Genomic DNA, 9,624 nt, shown 5'->3' with positions numbered 1-9,624 from the left:
CCAAGGATTCCATGGCATGCTATGCTTCAATTAGAGCAGATTGCATGTGAGATAGATATGGTTCTATGGTACTTTTCTATGATCAAGGTATGTCTATGAGATACATTGACATTTATGCTTCTTTGGAGATGGTATCTAGAGTGGAAGTGGCTATCCCAACTAGCTTTCTAGAGGTTCTTCTAAGATGTCGAAAATATTTTGATGATAAAGCTTCTTTGGTGGCTATGGTGGTAAGGGCACATTGTGTTCATCTTGAGGTTCTTCTAGGGGTGCTAGAAGATGGTGGACCTCGAAGGTATGCCTATGAGCTACATTGACATTGGTGCTTCTTTGAAGATGGTGTCTTGAGTGGAAGTAGCTATCCCAAGTAGCTTTCTAGAGGCTCTTCCAAGATGTTAGCAATATGGGGATGATTAAGGTTATTTGGTGGCTATGATTAAGCTTATTTGTTGGCTATGGTGACAAAGTTTTTAGTGTAAAGGCTTCTTTTATCACAACAATGAGTTACTGGGATGGTCTATTTTTTCTCCATTTTGATGGGTACATTCGATGGTTGATACAACTTTGAAATAATTGCATGCATTAGGGCCACTAAAATAAAATTTTCCCTTGCTCATGTTTCAATGATTGTGTAGGATGTACTTGCATTTATCATAGCTATGGAAGTGCTCAGAAGAATTTCCAATGCAAATTTGCAGCTACTACAAACTCCATTCAAAGGTCATTCACTTGCTTTACTAGGGTGTGCAATGGTAAATCACAACTAAAGTATTATGCTTTTGTTCGCATGTGAATTTTTTGCCATGCAAAGCTCAAAGAGAATATTGAATAACATAGTTATCTATCTAATGTAGCTTCCATAATGTTTTTTCTAGCTAAACTAGTAAGAAGAGTTAACAAATAGTATTTTTTGACAATTTTTTTAGCTAAACCAGTAAAAAGAGGTGGCATCTGAACAGAGCACTATTCGTGAGATCTGCTCACCCATGGAGACTCGCCTCTTCCACTTCGGCCTCTAGGAAAAAGAAGGCAACTGACAACATCTGTGACAATGCGTGCCATCATAGTATGTTCAAGCCGCCTACTACCTTCTCTGCAAAGTAAGTTCCCTTTAGCCCATATGACCCTGTCGACGAGGGGTATTTGTTGGTCAAGGTCATTTACAAAATCAAGGATGGTTTGCTTCTTGATGTTGAGCATGATATGGAGGCCCTAAGGACTATGATGTGAAGTACTTGAACTCTGTTTGATTCCTATGTCAGTAAAACTACTTGGCCATTTTGGATCAAGTGCTTGGAGTAACGAAAAGTGTGTACTTCCTTAAATGGACAATGATGATATTGTAAATTATTTTCAAGGGAACTGAAATTTGTTCCATGCACAGCAATTTGACAATGAGATGTTGAATTTGAATGACTTGTGGGTGAAGTAGTGTGGTATTAGTCACATGAGGAGCTTTAAGGATCTTGGCATGACGGTCTTGTTGAATCAAGAGAAGAGGTTAAGGAAAATGAATAAGCCTTTCATTCATGTCACCTGTGCATCAACTATTGATACATGTGTAACACTTTCAACTTATTTTGTTGCAACTGGCATTCCTCTTATTGTGTTTTCTCTAGCAAAAAGTTGGTGCAACAAATTGCCAATGCGGTAGTCTTATTGAGCTTGGACACTAATTTTGATAGGTGCATGCATCTAATTTGAGAAGTGATAGAAGCAATGCACATATACTTGGCTAATTATTTATAAAACCTTCACTTAGAAGGCCAGAAAACTATAGCCATAGAGATTTTGAGTAAGACATTCCTCATTGGGTTATTGTACCTCAAAGCAGTCATGGGAACATCTATGTTTTGTGTTAGGGGTTTATTACATGCAAAGAACTTGTCTTGACTAATCGGATTCCCAGGCTAGTCAGTGCACAAGCTACAACAAAAAATGCCATTCTAGTGCATCTATATTATAATACTAGGTGGAATAATTATATACATATGAAGGCCAACCCCACTTTTGCATCTACTATTCAAACTAGTGATTTAGTATCCATTGATAATGCAGTTTTTGCCCTTTGAGATTTTGACAAGATTTTAAGAGGTTATAAAAGAAGAACTAATGGATGCTGGTGCTTTGGATAATAGGACTGAAGTGTTTACTTGCCCACACACTTGGATGGCACTATCTGCCTTAATGAAGTTGCAAGAGAAGAATGTAATTGGGCCCAACTAATCATACTATTGTTATGAGTGCAGCTCATGGCTTGATGTTCAGTCATTCCAAAATTTCTTACCAATTGAAGGAGATACCAAAGTTGCAGTCAAAGTATGCTACCCTCCCAATTGAAATAAAACCTAATTTAGGGTCTCTCTCATAGGCACATTTCTGAGAAGGAAACTAACCTAGAGTGTTAATATCTTTGAGGTTATTTGCACATTTCATGTTGACAAGTGGAATGTGCAACCAATATTTCTATGGTAAATCACATCTCTCATTTTGATAAGAGCATGGTGTCTTGGATTTATCTTTATGGTGCAAAAAAAAAACACTTCACGGGTTGGAATTTAGCATATCTCTGACATTGTGTAATAAGGATAGGCTGATCATGGAATTTTGCATATCTCTGACATTGTGTAATAAGGACAAGCTAATCATTATGATACCCATAAGTTTGTTCTTACGTCTCCTATTGGAAGCTTTGTACTTCTTAGTTATCTTTTACTACTTCTTGGCCTTCTGAGTTAGACTGTGATTGTATCTCTAATGTTTTGAGCTTTATAGGTTTGAGTGCTAAGTCAGCTACTACTATGGAGCTTATAGGATACCTATGAAATGGGCGCTAATGGACTATGGCATAGGCACATTTTTGAGCAGCAAATTGACCCAAATTGCTACTGTCTCTGAGGTCATATGCACATTTCATTTGGATAGGTGCAATGTGCAACCTTAGTGATTTTGTGGTAAATTTCATCTTCCATATTTTGACAAGTGCCACATTTTTCTTTGGAGTTATCTTCATGCTACACAAGAATTAAGCTTTACGGGTTGGAATTTTGTAGATCTCTGATCTTATGTACTAGTAATAGTGAAAGTAGTAGGCATTTCTATTTTAGCATAAAATACTAGACATAATCTCCTATTGTCCTACCTTGTGAGGGATATGTGAATCGTAATAAGGTCAAGTTGATCATTAAGTTACCCACAAATTTTTCATATGTCTCTTGTAATAGGTTTTGACCACAATGAAGATTATTGTGATGATGAAGGCCTTGATTGATTCCCTTTATTAGTGGTCCTTGAATGCAATAGAGAGTATCAAAACTATTACTCACATTTGGAGCTTACTTAAATATTCTGGATATGTATGGAAGATGCCGTGTAGATGTTCTATGCAATATGTCCTCAATTTGTATGCTTTTATTCAGATGTAACTTATTAATGTTATGCAAGGTGAAGTAGAGAAAATCTCTTTGAAGAAGCCTAAATCTCAAGGACTCACAATGAAGGTTTTGTGGATTATCTCCAAGATACAATTGGCTCTAATTAATACATGGAAAAGATTCAAGAAGATACCAAATAGTTTTTGACTTTCTTGAGACTTTTGTTTTACTTACTAAATTATCCTTGAAATCTTTATCCTTGTAGCATTGGTGTTTTACTTTTCTTCTAAACTAGTATAACACAAACATGAAGAGTGAATAAACATGGAGATTAACAATTTGAAAAGGTTAATTGTCTTGTGTGTAGGGTACATACCTTATTACTATGCCTCCATATTTCATGTGTGTTTGCAAATTGATGTGTAGTGTGTTTCATGAGACTATGTGCAAACACAAGAAGCATTGCAGCTAGTAGCTTTCGTTTTATGCATGTGTGCAAACATGCATTAGTCTATTTATTCTATATCCTTATGCTCATGTTGATGGATTATGCATAAGGCTTTAGAACTATTATAAAAATTTTCTAGGATGTTACTAGATTCAAGGCATGGATAAGCTTTAAAACTACATGAAGGTGTTTTAGGAAAAATTGAATATCTAAGCCCACATCTCTTTCAGAAAACTTCAATTTTATATCCTCCTAGTTGAGAGGACAATAACTTAATACAGCATGTGTGATGCATGCTAGTATATATACTTATTTATCTCAAGTCTTTTTCATGCTCCTCATATCTTGTTGTCAACTTAATTTTGTGGGGAAGATACTAATGTGAAGATCGACAAAATCATAAGAAGAAGGGCCTATTACTCCAAACAAAAAGTGGAAGACATTTGTAAAGTCTTGAGAGCTTCTATAGGAGACATGATGGTTGGATTGTTGATTAAAAATATGGAATGCTACATGGAGAAGGCAGTTTTGCAGCCTGGATTCCACACTAATCCTGCTCAAACAAAAATTCATGGGGCATTGTATGGACTATGGAAAATGGTGACCTATCTAACCATTAATTCTTAAGTAGTGGATTAGATTTGCAAAGATGTAGATCCAAGTTAATTCTTAAAAGTTTTTGCAGTCAAATGTTTGACTATTTCTCGAGTAAGTTACTCATGAATATATGTGTGCATCACGTGGGTTCAAAATAAGGTATTTTTAAAATACCCTTTTTATATATTTTTTACATACACAAGGATATAATATAACGGGGTTATTTACACATTGAATAGAAAAGTGTTATGTTTTATTCAAGAAAAATTCACACATAAAGATATTTATAAATAGGCCTTGAACGCAAGTGATGTCTATATACATATAGTAACTTTCCCAAGGACTATTTGCAAGATTGTTTGAATCAATCAAATGCCAAATGTCTTAATGTAGGTGGTTGTTCAATGTTGGTTGTTGCCAATACTCATAGACTTGGATGTGAAGTTTTGATACTAGTTGTATATCAATTGTACAAAAAGATGCATCTCCATGTTCAACATCTTGGGCTTGCAAATTGCGATAGGACGAGAAGTAACATTGATCCCCATAAGCAAAAGGAGTTGAAACAATTTTCTTTTCAGTCAACCACATGATGAATCAACATGTATATGGATTTTGTTTAAGATTTCAATTTTGTAAGGCTAGATGTTCTAAACATGCTATCAATATATTCAGGTCCTTAAAGCTACTTTAGTGGAGCTTGGAGCTTGATGGATACCCTATACAATAACAACATTAATTTAGCATGTCACATGCATCTTATATTTGTAGAGCATGATATCATTGCTACAATTTACCTCTGGTTTTATGTTTTATGGAACCAAAGGCTCTTGCCATACTAAAAAAAGGCAACCTCACATGCGACCATGTGAGTGGGCTTACTGAACCGCTATGTAGTGGAAAGGTCATTTGTGAGCTCACAATCATCATCATCATCATCACCATTGGTATCAAACTATTCTGCCCTCTCTTGATGCTATTTTTCAAGGAGGAATATATGAGAGGACCATTGTTTGGTGCCCATTTGCAATTTTGTTGAATATGGCATTGGGCTATAGCTTACCTGTAGCTCCATCTTTGGCTAGTTGTGACATGTGGGATTGATCTTCACAATCTTGCAAGCTTTGCTACTTCAACTGGAGATCCTTGGGGCTTGAAATAGATACTGGTTATGGCTTCTTATTTAGAAAGATGGACACAAAGGGAGAGAAATCAAGAGTTGCAATATCTAGCTATGGCTGCTTTCTTGGGTGAAATAATAGTAGGAGAAGAGACTATTAAAGTAGGTCATAGAATCTTAAAAGCTAAAAGTAAGAGTAGATTTGAGAAGAGAATATAGCATTTTGGCTTGTGTCAAGCTACAAGTAGGATGAACATTGCTAGAATGAGCTAAAGAAAGGCCAAGAAATGCTTTGTACCTACACATGATTTCCACCAAGAAAGGCACACAACTCTTGAGTGTTTTTGGTCGTTGTACATTCACCAAGAAAGATTTGTGAAGAAATAGTGAGAATAAGTTGTAAAAGCTGACGAATCTTAAAGTGCATTGAGTGAGATGCTCTTCAGAAGAAGCTGCTTTCTTTCCTTTGACATAGTTTTCACAGAAATTGCCACATTTATGGATACAAATGTAGTACAAGTGTTGCTTGATTGCTAATGAAAGTCGTACTGGGTTATTTCAAAACCTAAAACTATGCATATGCTCAAGTAAAAACTTTCTTTCAATCCCATAGTTTCCACTACTTTAGGGATTCTTATTTCAAAGTAGCTATTGAGGGAAAAAATCCCTATGCGGTTTAGTCGGTTTGAGTTTTCTTACATGACCTTCCTGTGTGTATTGGTTGTCTCCTCTACAGTTGTCTCCTATGGAATGACATTGCTAGAGTGTGTGAGCTTAGTTGTCGAGAGATTGCTACTTCTTACTATGTGCCTTGCATGTAGTGTGATACTACAACATTGTCCTGCTTGGTTCAGTTTCTTCTTAGGTATTTCTATATATTTGATGCACCTTGTTGTTTGTCTTCTTTGTAGCCCAAATTGATAGCAATGTGATGTTTTTTAAAGCCTTCTATGCGGCCCATTTCCTAGCAACATGTCTTATTTGTTCTAGTTGCTACATGTTTTTCGATATATCTTTGTGTGTTTTTCATTTTATTTTCATGGTTTTGCTCTATACTTATGTCGATAATCTCTCTTATCTTACAGGACTTCATGTTGACTAATATTGTTGACTCTGGTTGTTTGTTAGTGGTGTCCCCACTCTGAGTTTGGCTTTTTTATTTATTATTGGTGAGCAAAATCTATTTTTCTTTCTTTCTTCATTGTCGGTGTGGCAGGTTTTGGTTGTGGCTTGCTTATGTTTTTTGCATTCTGTGATTGATTAAGCTAAGCTTCTCATTGTGCCGATATATCTCTATGCATTGCAAAGGGACATACATGCCATAACCATCGATAGCTACATGGAACTACTTGACAAGGATAAGCAAGCTCTCCTTTTCTAGCAATTCCCAAGCAACCCATTAGCATTGGCATCGACACAAGTGATAGAGATTTCCAATTCTATGTAGGAAAACTATCAGATGTTTCATTTTTCCTAAATACTTTCTATTGGGGTAAAAGGCCTCTAGGCCTGCCCATGTACACTATGACTACCTATTCTTTATTCATATATAATATGATATTTTCTTGATTGGAAATGAAAGGGATGTTTTCCTTAGTAATTGTTTGTAAGCTGGGTGCTTCAGCTGTGATTAATTTCCTAAAGAAATAATTAAGGAAGGATGGCGCTAGCTACCCCCCCGCCGAGCTGCCAAACCCTAACCAAGGGGGTTATGAATCCGCGCAGGGAATGTGGACCGAACCCGCCACGAGAGGTCTCTCCGTGGAAATTACTTGGCGTGGGAGGACGCTTGGGTGCCAGTGGGGGCTCTGGCCATAAATCCCAATGGCTCCAGGCCCTACACAAGTGTTCTACGTGACTCGAGATGGGATCTCGAGGCATTGATACTAGTTACAAGGCAGAATCTTGGGAGGATAAACCTTCGGGTTTTATTGTCGGGAGACGAAAGGATTTTTCTGTGGAGGCAGAAAGGAACACTTAATTATCCTTTATGGGAAGGAGGAAAATATTAATCTTAAGATAAGTTAAGGAAGTGTTTGCTCTTGTTTTATATTGTCTTCGTGTCAGTGCCCTAAATTACGTAAAGGAACCTGTGACTAACGGGTTAATTAAGGAAGCTGCTTTTATGTGTCAAACATAACGTGGTAGGTAATTAGATAACTAAAACAACCCCCGAGGGAAGCGTGGTGGATGTGACCAATGGGTCTATCCTACGGAAGGGTGGTCTCGGTTAGCTGAGAGCTTTCCTCAAAAGGAAATGTTAATGAGTAATATTAGGGAAGGATGGGCAATGGCCTTAGACAATGTTGGTTAGAATCCTGATTCATACCATTTTAGGAGACCGGAATGGGACTATGCCCTATGGGCATAGAGGTCAAGTGATGCATCCCTCTTGTTTCCCATTCTCTTTGAACCAAGTGCGGTATGAGTCTGCTTGGGTCTAGTTGTATCTATATAAAGTGGAGCGGTTGTAGACCGATGCTAGAAGACTATTAGGAAGACTCGACTGCTAGGAACCCGGACTTCAGGTTGATCCTAGTGGGAATGGCCGGGTAAGTTCCATTGCGGGGGCCGACTCGAGAAACCCTAGTTGGCAAACCCCGTGTCATTCCTTGGGAGTGTCGAGCGGCATCTTCTAGATTGATCTCTCGATGGGCTGCTAAGATGTGTCCCGCGATTTGAGGGGCAGGCATGTTACATCATGTCATTAGTTGAAAAAAAAGAAGGACTCGATGATGAAGGTGACTTGTTTGATGAATCTCCTGTCTTGATGATCAAAAAAGCGATGCTTTCACGAGGGGTTCACACATGGTTTGCACGGGGGTTCATGGAAGTCGCTCGCCGCAGGGATGCTTAGCAAAATGGGAGCAAAAAGATTAAGAAGAGTACTCAAGTCAATACAAATACATGGAGTGAAAGAATGGTTAGGATTCTCATTCAAACATTTTCATGTGTCAGCATGATAAGGAGATGTGGGAATACAAAGATTTTGATTTTCTCGATATGTTCTCATACATAGATTTCTTGATTGCTACACACAAGGGATAGAATAGAAGAAGTTCAATGAATCAATTCATAAGAGATCTTCAAAATTTGATCACAAGAGAGCTTCATATATCATGGATATTCTTGAAAAGAGAAGCAAATTGAAAGTGTATTTGACAATGTTGATATGGTACTTTAAGGTTCAAAGGTTGATAAAGGCCTCTCCCACTTAGCATGCCTCTCAACATTACTTCAGGTCATCATCTTCAGATATAAGCTAACATTGTTACCACCTTGCAATGGCGCACGAACAACTAATCTTCCTTTTCCCATAAACATGCATGTTGAGGACTATTGTGTCATGTGGTCCATGTATAAAGCTCTTTTTCTTTAGAATGTCATCTTCATTCTCATGAAAAGGCACCAGGAAGCGATAAACTCTCAGCATGGTATCACTCCTTGGCATAGCAAAAGAAGCAACAAATATTTTCATTCACAAGAAACAATAAATGATCACACAAAAGAGATGATAGATGAGCTCACATAACTACTTGTACTCTCCCAAGGACAGTGAACTCTTTTTAGGGTGTACGTGGATGAAGACCATATCACCTTCAACAAAGGATCTGTCTTGCCGTTTCAAGTCCGCATAAGCCTTATGTCTATACTTGGTGGCTTGGATGTCTTGTCTTATTGATTTGATTTGATCATCCATGTCTTCCAGCATCTGCTTTGAGGCTTCTACCCTCAAGGTCGGATCCGAGAAGCTCAAAGAAGTATGACAGTCATCCCCATACAATGCTTGAAAAGGGGTCATCTGAATACTATGTTGGTAAGAAGCATTGTAGGCAAACTCAACCAGTGGCAAATATTGAATCCACTTTTTGGGTTCACGACAGCAGTATGCCCTAAGCATATCTTCAATGACTTGGTTGACTCGTTTCATTTGACCAATCAGTTTGGGGGTGGTAAGCTATACTGAAATAGAGTTGAGTCCCAATGGCCTCGAAGATAGCCCTCCAAAAGTGTGATGTGAAGAGAGAGTCACGATCACTAATGATTATTCTAGGTAACCCATGCAGTTTGAACATTTCCTTGAT

The 9,624-nt window shown here is 37.7% G+C and overlaps 1 pseudogene; it reads left to right on the top strand.

The window, feature by feature from the left end:
• Window positions 1–224: 224 nt before the first annotated feature.
• On the top strand, window positions 225–2,371 carry LOC148034833 (threonine synthase, chloroplastic-like; annotated as a pseudogene).
• Window positions 2,372–9,624: the final 7,253 nt, after the last annotated feature.

The sequence above is a fragment of the Lygodium microphyllum genome, chromosome 6 (assembly GCF_053477565.2).
Source record: "Lygodium microphyllum isolate KBCC chromosome 6, Lygodium_microphyllum_v1.1.10, whole genome shotgun sequence".
NCBI lineage: Eukaryota > Viridiplantae > Streptophyta > Polypodiopsida > Schizaeales > Lygodiaceae > Lygodium > Lygodium microphyllum.
Note: the sequence above shows the minus strand (reverse complement) of the source record. Positions and strands in the feature narration are given on the sequence as shown.